The following is a 16,127-nucleotide window of genomic DNA, read 5'->3' as shown; positions in this document are numbered from 1 at the left end:
ACCAGACTGGGAACCCAAATCTCCCTTGTTAGCAGAATATCTATTATCTTCACCTCATCCCAAAGCAAAAAAAATCTTAGCTTCTTGGAACTAGAGCATTTTAAACAACTCCATTTCCAGAGAATCATGATTTTAAATTTGCATACTTCAAAAGTCACTTGCTGTGATTTTTTGTTACCACATTCCTCTACAACGCTCCTTATGGACCAGTGGGCTACATATGCTAAGTCATGTAATACTCATAAAAACCGTGTAAAGGGTTTCCTGACTTTTTTTTTTTTTAAGATTTATTTATACAAGCACAGAGGTACAGGCCAGAGGCGTGGGAGGGTGAGAGGATTCACCAGAGACAGAGCAGGGAGCAGAACAGGCAGTAGCACCGAAGTACACTGCTGAGCAGCAGGCGAGACAGGAGAGGTCTGCTGTGCCATGTGGGTTTTTCCCTGGCGGGCCGGGAATCAAACCCACACTGCAGAGGCTGCTGACAGCTTCACAGCACTGTGTCAACCTGCTACACCACCAGGGAGGCCCTCCTGTCTTATTTTACATCCTCATTTTACAGAAGAAGAAATTGAAACATGGAGCATTTAAGTGAATTATCCAAGGTCACACAGCTTATAAGTGGTAAAGCCAGGATTAAAAGTGAGGCCATTACTCCAGCACTCATGTTCTTAACCAGCACGTTACGCAATCTCTGTGCTGATTCAGTCATATATAAAACCATGTGATTAAGAGAAGTGGACCTGGAGACAGAACTGGGTTAGGTTCTCTCAAGTCCAGGAAGCATGTGAGAGCTGCTGGTGCCAAAGTACAAGCACTGTGTAATGGGAGTGTGGTCTCTTTAGTTTCTCTCACCCTGGCATATGTGCATGCATGTGCATGTGTGTGTTTTCTGTGTGCTAGGTGTCAGCATAATGGTGCAGCAGCATCTTATCAGCTATGTGGGTTTAACTCTGTGTACCTGCATAATCCCCTCAGTAAAACTTTCAAAATAGCCATTCTGTTCTCTAATGCTTACTTAGAGCCAAGCTTTGACCATTGATTAGAAAGAAGTCCTTAGAATAATTATATTATACTGAAATAAGGCCATTTGTCTTATTCTTTTAAAACAATTTTCATGTTCTAATTACTTCAATTGTTTCTAAATTAAGCCTCATAACTGGCTTGGCAGAATGGATGTAAGTAATAATAAGAAAAGCTTCCAAGGGAACTGAAATTTATTACTGGAGCTGACCCATGGCAGAATTCCCATCCTACCCGCTGGACAGGATTAGAATGACGACCAAGCGGTGGAACTCTTTCTGGGCCCAAGTATGACCAAGGAATAGTATGGAATGATAATTGTGTTCAACAGAACTGGGTTCAGATCTTGCTCTGCCACTCATGCTATGCAAGTTGTTTATGTGCCCTCTTGGTAGCTCGGTATTGTCACCGGCCAGAGTAATAAATAATGGGTGTGTGGTATATATGGTTGTTATAAAGAAATGTACATAAAACATCTGTGCATATACAAAGCAGAGTGCACTTTTGCCTTTCCCTCTACCTCTATTCAGATCATTCCCAAGAAGCACTGATGTCACTGGGTGAGCTCAGGCTGTTATTTTCAGAGGTAATGGTCATAGTTTGCTACAGTCCAATATGTTCCCTCTGTTTCTTGCTTTTACCTGTCTCTAGAGAGGAGAAACCTCTGGAACTCTCTCCCGACATACACACAAACCAGTGATCTCCAACCCACCTCGCTTGGCAACTGAATGGAGGTAACACTGAGATTCTAGGTGAGAGAATGCAAGAGGCCTCACTGGGCATTGAGTCTGAAGTATCCACTCCAACCTGGTCCCCAGAGAGCCCTGCCTTGGTTGTCCCACTGAGGAAAAGAGGCACTTTGATTTCCCAAGGCCTGTATATTTTTAGCAACCCTAAGGAGAACAAGAAACCCTAAGGAGACAAGAAGGGATTGGGAAAACAGGGTATTTCCAGGGCTCCAGCTAAGACTACCTCATGGAGTGAAATGGCAGCCAGCACACAGCAAGATGAAGCCTCCCTTGGTAAAGGAAGGCCACACACAGTCCTCATCTGAGTAACTTCACCTGGAGAGAGAGGGACACTTCCATGCTCTGTACAAAATTCCCTTTTCTGCAACAGTAACAGAGAACTTGGGGTGGAATTTTCTGTCAGACCTCAGAAGCCCTTCCTGCCTCAGAATGGATAGTGAGGAAGAGAGCAGCACCACAGCTCATCTTTTCCAAGGAGAGAAGAGAAGGCTGCCTTTCCTGGGAGGTGTTTGCACTTGGCCCTGGGATATGTAAACTATGAAGAGGTCTCCATTTGTTGACATCCTTCCGCTCAGGAAGGATGAACACTTTTCAGCAAGGAAGAACACTTTTTAAAGGTGATAACATCTGAGTTTCTTTTTCTTTTTTTTTTTTTGTCAGAAATAAATCCAAATACAGAAAAGGCCAGAATGTCACTACATGCTTTCAGGCACTATTGAAAAAAAATGATAATAATAATAACACATATAACCAAAAGGTGGCAACAGGGCACATATCCATCCACAAGTGGGTAAACAAAATACGGCATACACATATGGTGATTATCACTCAGTCTTCAAAAAGGAATAAAGTGTGTATATATACTATGCCACGATGAACCCTGAAAACGTAAACCATTGTGCTAAGTGAAGCAGTGGGCACAAAGAAGGACAAATACTGGATGAGTTCACTGATAGATCGTGGCTGCAATAGGCAATTCACAGAGACAGGAAGCAGATTAGAGGGGACCAGGGCCAGGAGCCAGGGGCTGAACGAGAAACTAGGGCTTAGTAGAACGTTCCAGTTTGGGATGATGAAAACATGCCTGAGCTGGACAGTGGTGATGGCTACACAGCATTGGGAAGGCAATGAATGCTACTGAATTGTGTACTTAAAAATGGTTAAAATGTCAAATTTGCTGTTAGGTGTATATTACCACACTATAAAGGAAGGGAGGGAGGGATCAAGGGAAGGAAAGAAAGAAAAAACGTGCAGTTCCTCAGAAGGAGAGAATTCCACCCTGGCTCCCTAGCAGTCACATGTCATCGGGACAGCTTTTCTGAGTGACTGAGAAAAGATCAAAGCCAAAGACACAATGGTGTTCACCAGACCTGGCACAGAGCGCGTATTAAGGCAGCCTTACTGATGAAATAATCTACTCCTGATTGTTTCTGTTCATTCAAGAGAACAGCAACACCCCAGAGGCAGCAACTCTGCTTTCAAAGGCTGCCCAGGGGCCCTTAGACCAGATAGTAACCAAATCAGTCTGTTGTAGTCTCCAGCACATGATCTATGATCATGGATATTATTTTTTTTTTAAGTTTTTTTTTTTTTTTAAGATTTATTTATACAAGCACTGGGTACAGTCAGGAGCGCGGGAGGGTGAGAGAATTCACCAGAGCCAGAGCGGGGAGCAGAGCAGGCAGAAGGACCGAAGTACACTGCTGAGGGGAGCAGCGGGCGGCAGGAGAGGTCTGCGTGCCATGTGGGACCCTCCTCCGGTGGCGGGGGAGCAGCCGGGGATCGAACCGGCGCTGCAGAGGCTGCAGGCAGCTTCGCAACCCAGCGCTCAACCGCTGCGCCACTGGGGAGGCCCTATCATGGATATTATTTAGTTCCAAAGGAGAACTATAAAGTTTCCAGACATTTCTGAATAAAGTCACTTCCCCCAAACAATGATGCTTTTTGACTGCTGTAACTATAAAACCCAATTCCCTTATTTTTGCTCATTATATATTAAAAGTTTCTGATTTCATTGCTTCATTAAAGACAGATTTCCTCCTATATGTTTTCTATAGTACATTTCTTGATCTAAATAATCCTTGCTAAGAACATAGCAAATGATAAAAATCATGCATAATTATTTTATCCATTAAAAATGTAACTGCCAGCTGTAATTCAGCAGAGTTAAATAGAACATAATTTACATCAGCTTCTTTATTCCTAATAATGATCATAAAAATAACTAGAATATTCTGAAGGTTGTAGTCATGGAGATATTACTACCTCTAAAGTGTAAAATATAATTTAAGGAATGTCTAATAAGACAATGAAAACGAACAAACAAACCTAATTGATATCTTTATAGTTTCTCCTTTTTTTAAATTGGATGATTTCATAACAATTTTGTACCCAGAAATAACTACAACAAAGAGTTATTTCCAAGCCTGACAAATTTAACAAGACTTCAGACTTGTTAGAACACCAAAAAGAAACCCATTTGTCAGAAATGCAGAAGCAATATCAATTGTCAAACAACATGAAATCATCCTGCGCTCTTTCACCTCCAAATGGAATTTTCTATATTTTATTTTAAACAAGTAAAGAGTTATGATGAAGATCCAAATCTAATGGACCTTGAGGAGGGGTTGGGAGAGACGTAGGGGATAATAAATTAGGAATTGGTATAATCAGACTTGAGACTGGCAGCTAAAGGGAAGAGCAGGTGGTCGGGACAAGGGCAGAAAAAGAATCAAGAGCCAGGCAGGAGATGTTGGGCAACTGGAAAAAGGCCAGGGTGGATTTAACAGACATTTTGGAAGTGGAATTAGGAGAAGCAGTGACTGACCAGCAATGGACAGAGAGAATATAAGACATTGTAGGTGATTACCAAGCAAGCATTTCTTTCCTTCCCTGTTAACAGAAACTTTCCCTTGTTCAGGTATTCTGTATCCTCTACAATGCCATGTTTGTTGCTGTTGTTGTTGTTTTTTTTAAGATGAAAGTAGCCTCATTTATGAGTATAAATGTAGACCAAGTGACCGTACTATGCACAGAGAGAAGTGTTTCAAGAGATTTTATTCCTAGAATTTAATAGAAAAACTGGTCCACTGCTTGGGGGAAAGAACTTGGAAAATGATTCCATGAAGAGGCAGATGCTTAAGAGATTTTGACTCAGCACACTGCAGCAGACCTTTGTCCTGAGAAGTGGCTCTGGAGGTGAACCCCGTTAGCGTCTGGCAGCCAGGATTCCCTACAGTAGTGAACAATCCATGACAGTCAGACTGCAAGACTAAGCATTCCACATAACCACTCTGGACAGTGAAAAGGAAGCACAAGGTAAACCAGTAAGATACCAGCAATCCAGGCTAGATATGTGAAAAGTCAAGGCCATTTTTGAATGCAATAAGCCCTGGAGATTGATGAATAATTAAAGGGAAGGATTAGATCAAGAGAGAGATATTGCCTTTGCTGCTCACAGGTATATGGAAGTTCTAAAAATTTAACCAAAAAATAACAGAAATGCAACTTCACTTGTCTCCACTTTGTGACTAGTTCTCACCAGTTGCAAGTGCATCTCATAAGAGGATCTGGCCGGGTGCTGTGAATCTGGCTCAAATACACACTTTACATAGTACAGTTTATTTCATGCAATACTCAAGTAATTGACTCTTATTTGCCTCTGGCAATAAATTATGCTATAGTTCCCATGCCAATTTTTCCAATAGTATGTTCTGGTAACTTCTGGAGGCATTAACAGAAAGAGACTAGTGGATGTCTTCTCAGGCTCATGTCTTTGTCTTCTCTTTAAGATTTTATTATTCCTTCATGAACAACATCTTTCCAACAAGCAAAACCCAGCTCATGTTGTAATCCTTTTTCCTCTCCTTGTTTCCTCCTGGTTTCATGTCAATATTTACACATCACCACTCACTCCTACTGTTTACCTAAGATGACCTTCAGATCCTGTTCTCCACCTTTCATCAAATAATCTCACATTTTCCATTATTTAATATTGCCTTTCATAACATTTCCACTTTGACAGGAAAAAAACTTTCCAAAGTCAAGTGTTAGTCTCTCTTTTAAAAAGATTATTAGTTGAATATTCAAGGTACCAAGGGAAGCCCTGAGAATATTGGCCAAAGTTGTTCATTATTTTTGCACTGTTCACTCAATTTTCAAATACTGACCTTAAAACACTGCTAGACCACATGTTCTAAGAGAACTTGCTGTCACTGGCCCCTGTGTCTTCTTTCCCCAAAGAATAAGGAGGAAAGGCAGGGCAGAAGAAAAGTCACAATCTTTCTTTTCCAGCTCTGAAGAAGTATTTTGAATTCCAAAGGTCCAAAAATCCTCATTTCCCCACGAAATTATTTTTCATCACCTCCATGTCCAGACAGTCACAGTTTTGATTAATTCTATCTTATTAAAAAATGATTGTATTGGTTCCCCTGTATTACTGTTGCCTTTTGTCGGACACTCTGCTTCCACTTTTCACACTGTTCACACCTTTGCTGCTCCTAGCAAGGTGTCTAGATATAAGATCTTTAACTCATCCCAGCAGAGTACAATTGAATATGAGTTCTTGCTTGCACTCGTGTACTCATTTCCAAATTATTCTCCCCTGCACACTATTCTTCAGACAGTTATAAAAAAGACTATTTTTTTAAACTCAATTCTCTCCATGCCACTTTCTTCCTCACAAACACCAATAGCAACATACTGTCTTCAATGTCAAGTTTTATACTTTAATTACAATACTTCATTACAAATCATTTCCCAATCTGGCCTCAATCTGCCTTTTCTAAATCTCTTGGTCTTCTCTCCAGTGACCAGCCACTGGGAGAAGCAGACTCTTCTTGAGCAAGCACGAGTCCTTCCCTCCCACTGGCTGTCTTCTGCTGAGCTCTCAGTTTCCACTACCCTTCACACTGCCCAGATTCCCACCAAATAAAATCAGGATCAATTGTTTACTGCCCAATTACAAAAGAGCATTCACTGTGCATGTTCTAGCTGCCAACACTTTCTTGAGCACATTCTGTATCATTGTGATATTTATTTTAATCCTAACAACAAAAGCTAGGTATTAGTTGATTAACTAACCTGCTCACTTAGTTAATAATAGTAGATTAAGGGGTCTCCCTGGTGGCGCAAGGGGTTAAGTCTCAGCATGATGTAGCAATCTGTAGCCACCGCAGTGCAAGTTCGATCCCTGGCCAGGGAGCAACCCACATGGCACAGCAGATCTTTCCTGTCTCGCCCACTGCTCCCCTCAGCAGTGCATTTCAGCAGTGTATTTCAGTCTGCCTGTTCTGTTCCCCACTCTGTCTCTAGTGAATTCTCTCACCCCCTGCACCTCTGTCCTGCACCACAGCTCTTGTATGCATAAATAAATATATCTTTAAAAATATATAAACAATAGTAGATCAAGGATGTAAGCCCATACATCTGCCATAGAAGACCCAGTGCGCACCGCCATGTGTCCCACCCACCACTTCCATGTGTCCCACCCACTGCCATGTGTTCCACCCATGTATCTCTATCCCTGTGCTCTCGCTCGACTATAGCACCAATCACATTGTAAGGAGAAAGACAAATGGATGATAATTTCACTCCTGTGAACTAGAAAAAGATAAAACAAAGGAATAGGTAAAACAAATCCTAGAAATCTGATTGCAGAATTGAGACTACAAGAAGGGTAGAGTGAGAAGTGGGGTGCCCAAGAGAAAAAGTGTGCAAAGGACTATGGTGGAGAACTATGGGTGTTTTGGTGGTGGATGTGCTATGGCAACATACACCTGAAGCTATACCTGTAAATCATATATCATTTTATAAACCAACATTACCTCAATAAAAATGTAATACAATTTTTCTAATAAAGAGTTGCTGTTGACAAATGAATGTTCTCTGGGTTATGAACAACTCCAGCGCTGGCCGTTTTTTATAAATCTGGGTATCTTTAGTGTTCAGCTTAGTGCTGGCACACAGCGTGTGCAAAACACCTTTGTTTTTCGTAATTGAGTGTGAATGTAAGTATAGAGTGACAGGAAAATTCAGATCCCAACCTGAATTGAGTAGTTAAGACACCTTCAAATCCCTTTTACCTCGAAAATATAAATCCAGTGACTCCATCGGATAATAAGGAAGCTGAATCTCCATCCACCTCCAACCTGCTCTGTAAGTTAATATTTTGAGCTCACCTACAGGAATTTGGCATTGTCATATTCAAGGCAACCATCTACAATTCCACCAGCTAAGCGTACAGCAGAAAGCTCCCACATTTTCAGTAACAACATTGCTTCATCTGAAATGCTTTTAGGAAGACAAAGAAGCATTCATAAAAGGAAACAGTAGTGAATGTTGATAATGAGAAAGTTTTACAACAAAATGTCTTACTGATTTATGCAGTGCTTTCCATGCCAATGGTTAGAAGAAATTTTTACAAAAATTCTCTGAATTCTAGGCAACTTGCCAAAAAAGATTGTCAGTGTCTTTAAAGACAAGGAAACTGAGGGAGACGGGAGGGTGGGACAAACAGAGGAGATGAAGGTTGGGGTAGAGGGAGGGGGGAGAGAGACAGAGAGAGAGTTAGTTTGAGATTGGCCTGGTATATAAAGTGATAGGGGACATTGTAAGCAGAATATTTAAGAAAACATGCCCCCCCCCTGTTTTTTTGCTCTCTGAGGGGCTCTCATTTGAATTCCTGGTAGGTCTTAAGAATATTCTAGGGACCTGCCTACTGGAAAGGCCAGGAATATAATGTTTTCTCTTCTGTTTTGATTCCTGTGCAATCAGACAACACATAGATCTGGAGAGCAAGTTGCTGTGAGCCATGGGTGACATGCACCCTCAAAGAAGACCAGGAAAAAAATGAACGAAGTTTCAGGTTACCAGGAATTTCTGGGGACTACAGTACTAAGATTTCCTTTCTTATGTGAAAAATGTATGTGCACCTCAAAATATGACTTGGGTGGTTTTATCTGATGCTCAGAATGTGTTAGCTAAAAATGTATCTTTAGTAGGGCACATCTGAGGAGAGGCTGGCCTGGTCTCTGCTTAAACAATGGTCAATGCTTACTCTCTCTTAGTCATTCAATAAAGGGCAGCCACTTCTGCCTTCTGAAGCTGAGCTTCTAAAAGGCCTTTCCAGACCCCATAGGTCAGTCAAGTCAAGATGGTAGCCAGCAAATGTGCTGACCCCAGTTTCTTAGCCTGGTTCAGACAAGACTGTCTAAGAGCTGTTGACTGATAATACACAGATTAGGCCTGGGCAGAGAACATCATTGCATTTCTCCCAGTGGAACACCTCAGATACTAACACTTTGTCATGCCAGAACACACAGCCTGGCCTGTGCACTCCTCCCACACTGTTTGGCTGGCTTGGCTAGCAACAGATTTTATTTTCACAATGCTTATCCCTGCAGCTTTACCTCCAGGACAGTGGGTTCTGAAGCAGCTGGAGACAAGTGTCAGTTGTGGGCTCCAGCTGAGCAGCCAGACACTCAGAGCCTTCCACATTAGGAGAAGAAAACGATTGGCCAAAGGCCATACTGCTAAATATTCTGGGAAGGACAGATGACAACTTGAGGGGGAAGGGATCTCCATTCATCCTAAAATAAATGCAAACTGACATCTGGATCAGGGGCAGCTAAGGTTCCCAGAGAGCATCTGGCTGTCTTCACAGATTTGCCAAAGCCCTTGCTAATTCAGATAGATGAAGAAAGGTCAGTGTTTTCTAAATTCCTGCTATGAGTGAGACCATCCGGTATTTTTCTTTTTCTTTCTGGCTTATTTTGCTGAGCATGATCCCTTCCAGCTCCATCCATGTTGCTGCAAATTGCATGAGTTTATCTTTTTTGATTGCTGAGTAATATTCCATTGTGTATATGTACCACATCTTCTTGATCCAGTCATCTATTTTTGGGCTTTTGGGTTGTTTATAAGGGACCAGGAAAAAGACTAATTATAATAAAGTAAAAATCAAAATCAACAAGCAACTATAAACCAGAGATGCACTATGGGGGAAGAGAGGGGCGGAGGGATTAGGGTGAAAATAAGGGGGGTGGGAATTGTATGGGGAATATAACCAAGATGAAAATGCATACATTGTGCAAAAATGAAAAATGATGTAAAAAAATATATAAAATAAAAATTAAAAAAAAAAAGTCAGTGTGCAATGGTGAAATTCCAGAACTGTAGAAGATAGAATGTTTCTTTCAAGTCCATAGAGCAACTCAATTTTATCTTAAACACAAGTTTCAAATGGAGGTGTGCAGTACCCTCTGTGATTGAATCTGTATCTCCTCTGGCATAAGCAGCATTTGTTTCAATAGTTTGTGAAATTAAGCCCTGAATCTGTTTGCTTTCATGGATATGATAAACATCACCCCGTATACTCTGATTTATCATACTCATTTGCCCAGTTTGGATTTCCTTCAAAGACATGATGGAGATAAACCCAGGGCCAGTTCAGGTCAAATGATCATAAATTACAAGTTAGCAGAGGGCAAGTGGAGGAGGTTTTTCCTTTTAGCTCAGTCTTGTGTTCTGTCCCCTTCCTCGTGGGAGCTGTGAAAAGTCTGAACAGATGTTCAGATTCAGGGGGAGGGACGCTTTACTGCTGCTCTATTTACTTCCTCCAGCAGGATCCGTTTTCATTTCCTTATGGACAAGAGAGAACAATTCCACCAGCTTACTGCTACCTGGGGGAGGGGAAGTCTTGGCTCTGGTTCCCATGAAGTCTGATGAATTAAGAAAGGAATGCAGTATGCCATGAAACCACATTTACCAAAATTAGGTCAGCAAATTTGCTGGAGCAGTAGCTTAATCTCTGGGTGCATTAATGAAGCAGCCAATCAGCTGGAACATGAACCCATTTAGTCGGAATCTGTCTTTTGCCTCTGTTTACTGCAGGCAGCCTCTCTAGCTGAACATGAAACTGTGTGTCAGTGTACGGAGAAGCTATCTATGACCACATTACCCTTTGATTTCCCAGAGTCATTACTCTGGGGTTGAATAGTGTTTGTTTTGAGCATTATAATAAAAACTGTACAGAAATTCTTTTGGATGAAAGTGCAATTGCCGAAGTGCCCAGTCAACAAATATTTATTGAGCAATCACAATATGCAAGGTGCTAAGAGTGTAAGATATAATCCTGCCCTTGAAGGCTTATTATTTAGTTGGAGGTGACAGAAATACATACAGATATGGCTGAGTAGTGACTCTTAGTTATCTCCCAATAGTCAATTTCGTCTTCCTTTTGGTAGTAGAACCCCAGGTTGAGCATGTGGCTACCCTACAGGCCATGTTTCTTAACTTGTCTTAAGTATGGTCATGTGACTAAATTCTGTTCAATGGGATAAGAGTAAGAGTAAGATATATGATTTCTAGGTCATATTCTTAATGATGCTCACTTTCCCTACTTTCCTCTGTAGAATGTGTTTTTCAGAGTGTGGCCCAAATTCTACTATTTAGATGAAAATAACACAGTAGAAGACAGGGGAACACAACATGGAAGGCACCAGATGGACTTGGAGACAATCTCCTCTCTTGACTGGTTGTCAAAGAGAGAGACATTCTATGTTTTAGCCACTGTTATGTACTTCCTGTTGAATCAATATCCCAACCAATATGTACACACATTTATCGTAATAGACCAGGAGGTTCTATATGCTTATTTCCCCAACCTCATCAGGGGAGCCTGTTTCATATTTGTGGATAATGACAACAAAAACAATTTCATTTTGCCCTTGTGAAATGATTTAATACCATTATATATATTATTAAGAAGAAAGGAGAATTAACTTATAAGGAAAGCCATAAAGTGCTATCTGGCTTGGCTTTGTAGGAGCTAAAAAAAAAAACCAAAACATTAATCTATTAGTTTCTGAAAGGTAGAAATATTTCCAAATAAGGGGATTTTATCAGATAACCCAAAGACATAGTGATAAGCATAAGAGAATAAATCTTTTCCTATGGTCAAGCACGATGTACATTGGCACTGGTCAACAGATACTGCTCCTTAAGCAGAGCTCTACTTTTAATAAAAAATGGAAAACAGCATTGCTGCAAGAACTGACCTTACATCAGCACTTCTTGCCTGTGATTCCAAGTACTGTTTTAAAATAACTTTCCTATTACTACTGTGTCATCTTGGCAAGTCACTTAATTCCTTAAGTCCAAAGGGTCAGATGTCCATTTTTAGATATGTTATGTGTGATAGTTAATTTTACTCATCAGATTGACTAGGCCAAGGGATCCCAGATATTTGGTCGAATCTTGCTCTAATCATGTCTATGAGCGTGCTTTTGGATAAAATAAACATTTGAATTGGTAGACCAAGTCAAGCATATTGCTCACTCAAATGTGTATGGGCCTCACCAGATAATTAAAGACCTGGATAGAACAAAATGACTATCTCTTCCCCCAAGTGGAAGAAAATTCTTCCTGCTTGACTGGCTGGGAACTGGGAATTGACTTTTTCTTAACTAAATTCAAACTGAAACATCAGCTCTCCTTGGCCTTGAGCTTGCTGACCTTTAGACAAGATCTAAACTATCAACTCTTACGGTTCTCAGGGCTTTGGCCTCAGACTAGAACTAAATCATTAGCTTTCTTGGGTATCCACCTTCCTCAACCTGAGGATCTTAGGACTTTGTACTCACAAACCTTGTAATACATTCATTCACACTTATATCTCATTAGTTCTGTTTCTCCGGTTAACCCCTCCTAGGCTTTCAATGCCTAGTAGATATCAAATGGAGAGTGCTGTGGCCTATGAGATATGAGTCTGGATTTTGGGACTGAGTTTAGGGTTGGTAAGATGTATTTGGGAATCACTAGCACAAAGATGGTAATTAACGCCAGAAGGCCATGTGGGATCATTGCAGGAATAAATGTTGATAGAAAAGAGGAACAGTCACCAAATCCTGGGTCTCTACAATGTCTTCAGAGCGGTTTCCTCAGCCCTGGAGACTGAGAGGAACAGCTCTTGAGATAGGAGGAATTATCTTATCCTGAAGCCGCAGAGGGAAATCATATCAGGAAAAGGAGTGATCTCCTCTACCAAATGCTGCTAACCAGTGCGGCCATTGCTATATGCCATTGCATTTATTTACTATCTTTTTAAAGGTTTATTTTTATTTATGCATACAAGAACTGGGGTGCAGGCCAGAGGTATAGGGGTTAAGAGGATTCACCAGAGACAGAGTGGAGAACAGAACAGGCAGATCTACTGATATACACTGCTGAGGGGAGCAGCGGGCGACACAGGAGAGGTCTGCTGCACCATGTGGGTTACTCCCTGGCTAGGGGCCCAACTCCTGTGGCAGTGGCAACAGTGCGATAGCTCTGAGACTTAACCCCCACGTCACCAGGGAGGCCCAATGCATTTAGCAATGCAGTGACCTTGACAAGAAAGATGGAGCCAAAGTCCACTAGGGTGGGTTTAGGAGGAAATGTGAGGACAGATGTTGGGGACAGTGAGTGTGGGCTCTTTATGGAATAGCTTTGTTTCACTCCACTCCAAAGGAGTGCAAGAAAAGGTGCTGGTACTGGCAGGGAGAGTGGTCGGTCAAAAGGAAGGATTTTTTCCCCCATGGGAGGACTAATAGCATGCTAATAATATCATTAGCCTTCATTTAGGAGGCACTTCACTGTGGTGATAAGTACTTAACTTATGACACTCCATATAACCCTCCTAATGGACATGCAAGAAAACATGTTAAAATAAAGTGAGAAACTTTACAAAAACCACAGCTAGTAAATGTCTGTGTCAGGACATAAACCCAGGTTGCTCTAACTGGAAAGCAGGGACTCTTTACTACTACAGTGTAATTATTGCCTCCGCAGAGAGCCTACAGTTGATAGACGCTGCCTCCCACAGGGAGATCAGGCCTGCAAGGCAGCAGGCAAATGTTAACTCAGGATTCTCATCAGGGTGTGTAGGAAGCTCCTGATCATGCAGCGTAGTGTGCAGAGATTTGTATCCATCTCTGGTTCCAGCCTGTAAGAAGGAGGGGTATAATATGATATCCTTACAAGGAATTCTACAGACTCCACTCCACCCAAACAGCTTTTCAATTTCATCCAAGAAGAGTGGAGATAGTGTGCAAATTCAGCTTTCAGATTGGATGGGGCAGTGGAAAGACAGCTCGCGCCTTCTTATCTAGCACACTGGTATGGATCCAAAGAGCTTCATTAATATTTGCTGTTCCCACAATTGCAACATTAAGTTGAGGGGGACATTGTTCTGAAGATGGGGTGCTGTGGGAAGAGGTTCACTACTGCCCATCACACTGGGAACTCCTGGGGTCTCTGGCTATTGTCCAACCCCAACATATACAAAAATCCAACACACTAAGACTAAATCAGGTTATAATATTATAGATTTCCTTCTAAGAAATAGAGTGTCACATTTTTATTTCCAGGGTAAAGTAAGACACTCTTGAATTCTTTATTCATGCTCAGAACAAGATGTGACCGCAATGCTGTATGTAGACCTACTTGCACTGAACAGACATGGGGTGTGCATGTGGGGCAGGGGAGGAATGAGGAGAGAGAGTGTCTTCCAAACCCAGTGTTACTAAATAAATGGTGAGCCTGACATCTCTGCTGGCAGCCAGTCCAAGCAGGTGAAGAGCCTAAGACACACCTTCGATGAAAAACAGGGTGTCCTGCAACTCTACAATGGGCTACATGATGGCCAAGAAGCACCTGGAGATCAACCCTGACCACCCTATTGTGGAGACACTGAGGTAGACAAGAATGATAAGGCTGTCAAAGACCTGGTGGTGCTGCTGTTTGAAACTGCCCTGCTGTCTTCTGGCTTCTCACTTGAGGATCCCCAGACCCACTCAAACCGTATCTACCGCATGATCAAACTAGGTTTGAGCATCGATGAAGATGAAGTGACAGCAGAGGAGCCCAGTGCTGCTGTTCCTGATGAGATCCCTCCCCTTGAGGGTGATGAGGATGCATCTCGCATGGAAGAATTAGACTAGGAGTTTGAACCTACAGACCCTGGGCCCTCTGTATAGTGTCCCCATCTCTTCCCCCAGCAGCCTGAGTGGCTCTGCCCACCTGGTTCCTTCTGCTGATAAAACTAGTGTTTTTTTCTTTGCTGTCTTACGTAAGACAGGATAGGAGGGTCTCAAACCCTGTCCCCTCCCATGTTGACAACAGGTTTGGATGTTGTGAATTTTTTTTTATTTTGTTCTGAAATTAAAGTGTGCAAAATAAAGACAATGCAGTTTTATGAAGAAAGAAAGAAAGAAAGAAAGAAAGAAAGAAAGAAAGAAAGAAAGAAAGAAAGAAAGAAAGAAAGAAAGAAAGAAAGAAAGAAAGAAAGAAAGAAAGAAAGAAAGAAAGAAAGAAAGAAAGACAGGATATTCTGGAAACAGCCATTTCAATTAGTGCCAGGCTGACTTGACAGGAGAATGAGTAGGTCATTGTGAATGACAGCCCGAGGGTAGCTGGATTAGCACACACAGTTCCACTACAGTGTACTGTGGTTGTTCCCTCTGTGAGGGGGCATTAGCTTCATTTACCGTTCAGTTCTTAGAGAACACACATCTTTAGGCACAATGGTGCCTTCGCTCCTCACAGAAAGAGCTGCACTGAAGTCTCTCACACACATGTCACTCATAGTGGGGAACTCTGACAAGGCTTTCACGGTATCTTTAGATCACCCTCCCCAATACACACACACACACACACACACACACACACACACACCCCACAAATACCCCACCTCCTTGTTTTCAGTTAGTCTTAACTTTTAGGGAAAGTTTCTCTTTGGACAGAATAGCTCATATTTATACATTCACAAAGGCATTCTTTGAGTTTTTTCAGAGGTTTATCCATGTCACAGGAAAGTGCTAGAAGCTTGGTCATCAGGAGAAAAATAAGCTATAAATTTCATTTGAAATTGGAAACAACTGGACTTCACTCACAATCTTAAATTTCTTTTCTTGGTTAGAGAAATAAGGCATGCACATTGAAAAACTAGTTCAACCAAGAAAGACAGAAAGAAAGACAGAAAGGAAGACAGAAAGGAAGGAAGGAAGGAAGGAAGGAAGGAAGGAAGGAAGGAAGGAAGGAAGGAAGGAAGGAAGGAAGGAAGGAAGGAAGGAAGGAAGGAAGGAAGAAAGAAAGAAAGAAAGAAAGAAAGAAAGAAAGAAAGAAAGAAAGAAAGAAAGAAAGAGAGAAAAAGAGTATAAAAATATCAGAGTCCCATCCTCAATGATCATACTTGACAATTTGGCATATATCCTTCTAGATTTTTCTTTACCTGCAATATGTGTATATTAGAGGTTCCTAACCTGAACTTCCTGAAGTTGTGTGTGAAATTGTGCGTGCATGTATGTAGATGCATTT

At 41.6% G+C, this 16,127-nt stretch overlaps 1 pseudogene across 1 annotated transcript in view; it reads left to right on the top strand.

Moving 5' to 3' along the window:
* Window positions 1-14,752, top strand: part of LOC311168795 (class I histocompatibility antigen, Gogo-OKO alpha chain-like) — a 32,594-nt pseudogene extending 17,842 nt beyond the window's left edge. The window contains exon 3 of the transcript in view: window positions 14,591-14,752. The product of the transcript in view is annotated as a class I histocompatibility antigen, Gogo-OKO alpha chain-like (transcript). The remainder of the gene's footprint in view (window positions 1-14,590) is intronic.
* Window positions 14,753-16,127: the final 1,375 nt, after the last annotated feature.

This window comes from Talpa europaea, assembly GCF_964194135.1.
Source record: "Talpa europaea genome assembly, chromosome: 3".
Lineage (NCBI taxonomy): Eukaryota > Metazoa > Chordata > Mammalia > Eulipotyphla > Talpidae > Talpa > Talpa europaea.
This window is presented reverse-complemented; position numbering and strand designations above follow the sequence as displayed.